The following is a 5608-nucleotide window of genomic DNA, read 5'->3' on the forward strand; positions in this document are numbered from 1 at the left end:
AAAAGGTTTGCGCGTACAGTTTGCAATATTCCCTTAATTAATGAGCAAATATTATATTAAAAGAAGAAGCTTAATGCAAAATTATGTTGTTAATGCTGAGATGAATTTTTATTTTTCTATTTGCAGCAATATATGGACTATTAAAAAAAAAAACATGTTCAATTCCTCTTAAATTAGATCTGAGAATTTTGGAAACCCAACAACCAAATGATTACTAATTTTGTTTTGTATACATGTACATCATCAGGTCATATATGTGTGGAGGATATATATAATTTCAAATCCTCTAGCAACATATATATAGTAATATAATTTTACAAGGATTAAATATATTTTTTAAGTCTTTCAAATTTACAGGATATTGTTTTTTTAATTTCTCAAGTGAATTTAGTGGACTAAAAAGAACCATTTATAAATTAGGAGACCAAAATAAAAAATATCCAAATTTGAAAGTCTAAAAATATTTTAAACTTTTTTATAATCTCTTTATTATCAAATAAAAAAGTAGTTTTTATTTTTTAAAATATGAAAATTATTTATTTTTTGTAATCGTATTTATTTATTTTATGTAATATGTTCTATATCTTGTCAATATCAACTTTTAAGACTAATGTTAAAGAAACAAATATATGTATATAAAATTTATGTAGAAAATGTATTTATTATAACAAAAATATTTTTTTTTATTTTAAACATTTTTTTTTTACTTTTTTCGTTAACATTGGCTTTAACAAAATCACTTCTTTGTTTTAATTTAAAAAATGCGTAGACTTATTAAGTATATAAGGCATTTCTCCATTAATTTGCCTATTTATATATATCAATGAATTTGTATGTGTGCCTATTTATATATTTCTTTTTTTAACAAACCAAACTGTTTTAAATAAAGGACAAAACTTATGTACAATTTCTTAAATGTTCTTGGTGTTGTTTTTTTTAGTTAGAATCAATGTTTTATCTCGATAATTTATATTAACCTTTAATATAAACTGCTATGTTATCCTCACTCATAAAAAAAATATGAACTGCCATTACGTTGATTACTGAAATAAAACTTTAATTTTAATTAAAAAAACAATACTAAAAGTACTTTTATTAAGTGGGTCTAAGTTTTATCCTTAATAAAGCAATCCATTCTTTTCATAACTAGTCTTTCATAACGCAAAACCAACCAGGTAGTGTTGTATTTAAAATTTTCAATTGGTTCTACTCATAAAAAGACAAAAGTTAGATAACACTGGTGTGAACACCCTATAACAGCCGTTTAATATGCATGGAGCTGAACCCATGAGAAGATCACAAATCACAAACACGTGCACGCGGTTGTATGGGAAGATTTAATTGATGATTATTGGGCAGAACTGAAGTTGAGATTGATCTTATGGAGAACCATATATCATCGGTCTTCATGGGAATATGAGATAACACATTAACCACTTGCAAATCCCATTTTATTTTTTCCCTAATAATATTCTTGAAGGATCGATGGACCACTACTCCAATTAGTTTTGTTCCATACAAAGTGTTCTCCGTTCCTTTTTTTTTTAAATGATCTCTGCACTAAATAATGTTCCCAAGATATGGTACATAAATATTAATGCCATTAGGTAGTAAACAATTTCAAAAATATTCCTCGTCCATCAATTAGAACGCAGAATTAATTTTGAAGTTCCAACATAGAGGCAAGATATAGACAAGTGGGTTTACCAAGTTATCACGTAATATGTTTGAAATAAAAGATTCGGTATCCTTGTATAAGCAAATTGATTTAACAAAAGTTTATTTGTATCATTCACTAACACATTACATATTAATCTTTAGTTACTACGTAGTAAGTATACATATATTATGGGTGGGAATCAATGGAAAGTGAAGGCATAGAAGAAATAATAATTTTTTTTTATTTTCATTAACAGTATTGAAAGTGTTTATAGATGTAATTTAAGGTTAGTGGAAAGATTGTTTTATGGAGGCTTTTTTGGGGTTATATTATGTTTTGTTTCTTCTTTGATTTGTGGGTTATAAATCTAATTCAATTCCAAAAAATTAACTTTGAAGGTAAGATTTACATCTCATTTATATAATTTATTTTAGTAATATGGGAACTCTAACATCCACTCCCCTCATGCCGACAACTAGATACCTTAAGCATGGAGTTTGCAAAGACTAACCAACATATGTGGGTGATCCAATAATGATTCAATAGCATGTGACATGATAGGTCTATCAACATATTATTAGGATAAATTTTAATATCATTTTAAAATGTGTGTTATGAGTAACTGATCAATCCTACAAAATCAATTTATAAAAGAATTATTTTTTATTTATATATTTTAATTTGATCATATTTCTAGTTGATATGGGAATAATTTACCATTCTTGAGGTTACAATTCAGTCAACCCCTAAGAGACCACAACTAAGATGAGCTAAAGGGATCCCCATATAAGGTGGCTTTCCAACACTATCTAGTTGAGGTTGGAAGAGGATAAAACAATTTCTACAAAATTAGGGAGTTATCATATGCTCAGAGAGGCAGAGCTAGCTTAATTTTTATAAGGGGTCATATATAAAGAGTAAATAAATAAATAAATATATTTTAAAAATTAATATAAATTAAAATTAATCAATAAACAAAATATGCACAATGACTTATACAAAACATAAATTAAAGCCACAAGTTAAAGGAAAGAAAAACTTCCAATAGCTATTTAGGAAAGTTGAGTTCAACTATGCTTCAAGGTAATTTGGTCATTATGAAAACAGATTTTGATTTATAGGAAATCCCAAAATCATGGGTTGCAATACGATATCTAGTTCAATGTTCAAAATCTCGGATGTTTTGGCTCACTTTGCTCTCTTGTTCATGAGATGAAAAGTTGAGGTTGGATGTCTCAAACATACAAGAATCCCTTGAGGCATTTGTATATCTTTTAAAAAATTTGCATCTCAAAAAAGTTGAGGTTGGATTGTCAATTGTTTTCTTTTAAAAAATTTGCATCTCAAACATACAAGAATCCCTTGAGGCATTTGTATATCTTTTTTTATAATAACCAACCATAGCAGAACCAGTGGATTGAAAGGAATGGGATATAAACAAACAAGCTCAATTTGTTGTAAAAAAAAAAAAAAAAAGCTCAAGGTTGTAGTTCTAATATAATGAAAAAAAAATTGCAGGAGCTAATTTTAATAGAATGAAAAACTAATCATAATCAGCTTAAACTTTTTTGTTTTCTAGAGTATCACTTTCACGTGCCCATGAAAAACAAAAACTAATCTTTTAAGTATACTCATGCGTTAAAACAAGAATCCCTTTAAAAATCACGTTAAATAAAAAGTCCCTTCCAATCAATACATATTAATTAACAAGTACCAACAACCTATTTAAAGGGTATTCCTTATATTATATGTACGTGAAGTAACCACAGTAAATTGTTCCTGAAACTAAAAACTAAAAAAAAGTCAAACAAAATGACATAAAATCTAAGATGTATAAAGAAATGCATATTCTATGTTGAAAAATCTGGAATGCATGTAGAATGCTTAATGCTTTGATAGTTTATTAAAAACAAAGTAAAGTTTTTTGAACATTTGGATAACATGAAAAAACAAAAAAGCTAAGTTTTTTTTCCCCCTTTTATTTACTTAATGAAAAGTTAACAAATGGGGGTGGGGGGCAAAACACTAATATATATATACATATTTTATAATAATCGGGGGTAGTCACGGCCCCCTCATTGCTATGAAAGGATCGGCCCCTGCATATGCATGTCCTAAGATTGTAAGGATTGGGGTACCCCTTGTATGTTTATCTTCTTTCTCTCTCTCATAATTTATTATGCAATAAATAATAGTTTGGTTTAAATTAATTAAATTCTAATTGTATTAATTATAGTCAAAATAACAAATAAGTTGCAAAATTATATTTGAAAGTTATACAAACTCATAACAAGTCGTTGGATTATACAAACTCAACCGCATTAAATTTTTCTCCTTTCCAAACTCATGCAACCATATGAAATTTCTACGTTTTTGGCCACTTCTTGAATTGTAAATTCGTTGTTTATTAGAGTGAAAATCACTAAACCGGCATGATTCAATGTTTCTGTCAACATTAGCCTGCTGCCACTGACGTTGATTCTTAAACCAGGACACAACTTCTTATATCAGCAAACTCTCCTATGATCAAAACGACAAAAGCCTAATACAAACATGGTTTGTCGACACAAATCCTAAGCATATGTCACAAAGTCACTGACCATAACATTGTTCTTTTGCAAAATCAACAATGCTTCGGTAGAGCCACATAATTATGTGTGTGTATATATATATATATATAATGTCTGTTTGCGTATCTTGGCTTTGCGGGAGCATATAGAAGTGCGAAAACGATGACTCAACCCAAGAAAAAAGAAACCTAAATTTTCAAATACTAATATTAATTATAACGTACAGCTCTTCTATTTTTAGTTTTTCAGAGTGATTGCCTGTAGTGTTAGAAGTGGTATGTAAGCAGGTTGCGAGAGATTAAATGATTATTCTGGTCACTTAAATAATATTATTATTACTAGAATTCACAGTACAAAATGTGTGGCATTAAGCACTTATATCTAAGTTAAAAATTACTATGTTTTCTGGGGAATCAAACCCTATATATCTTGATTCTAACATAGTTTTTCTAATGAAACACTAATCACTATACCAAAAGGCAAAAGCAATAATGCTTGTTTGATTTTTTTTAATTTTTTTTTATACAAAACGTACAGTTAGCCAAAAGCAATTTTTGTTTTGAGATATATAGTGCTGCATTGGAAAGTCTGATTTTATATGGAAAAGAGTGATCAAGTTGTGACTGTAATTACCCATAAATCCATAATCGTTAGTCTAACTTTAAGTCTATTTATTTGTAATCATCAACAAGTTCTTACTAATTGCCATGGAAAAATAAAGGAAAAATGAAGTGAGTAATGTATAGGGTCACTACCATGACTTTCTGACGATGGAAGGGTGAAAATATGTGGTGGCATTGTGGGGTTGCGCTGCTCCTTCCTGGTTTTCTTTGGGCAGGAAATGACTCGTGATCATTGATCAAGAAACAAAACTGCCCCTAATGCATTTGCATTCACCTTTTCTGGTTCCCCCTAAGCATTATTTTACACACATATATAGTTACCTCACACGTCATTAAATATGTAAGAACCACTCGCAATCAATTTATACACACACATATATCTAGGAATAAACAATTAGCCAAACCTATACTTAAAAGTTATTTTATTTTTGTAATATATGTTTATAATATTTTCTTATAGTTCGTTTTTCATCCCATTACTCATTTTATATAGTTTCTCTTTCCTTCTTATTTCCCCCGAATTGTATAAAAAGATATGAAAAATGAGTGAAGGTAAACTTTCTCTAGTTTTTATTTTTTAAAAAAGAGGGACAACAACTTGGGAATAAAATAAATTTTTGGGTAATTATTGTCAATTTGGGAATATATATATATATATATATATATATATATATATATATATATATATATATATATATATATATATATATTACTGAATGAAAAAAGAAAACATACTTAAGGGAAAATATTTAGCA

At 28.1% G+C, this 5608-nt stretch overlaps 1 long non-coding RNA gene across 1 annotated transcript; it reads right to left on the reverse strand.

Annotated features, from left to right (window-relative positions):
* Positions 1–1181: 1181 nt before the first annotated feature.
* Positions 1182–5279, reverse strand: LOC102662113 (uncharacterized). Its single transcript, XR_418157.4, has 2 exons — positions 4986–5279; positions 1182–1560 (listed from the first exon to the last, which is right to left on the reverse strand). It is a non-coding gene; the product is annotated as an uncharacterized lncRNA (long non-coding RNA).
* Positions 5280–5608: the final 329 nt, after the last annotated feature.

Source organism: Glycine max, chromosome 14 (assembly GCF_000004515.6).
Source record: "Glycine max cultivar Williams 82 chromosome 14, Glycine_max_v4.0, whole genome shotgun sequence".
NCBI lineage: Eukaryota > Viridiplantae > Streptophyta > Magnoliopsida > Fabales > Fabaceae > Glycine > Glycine max.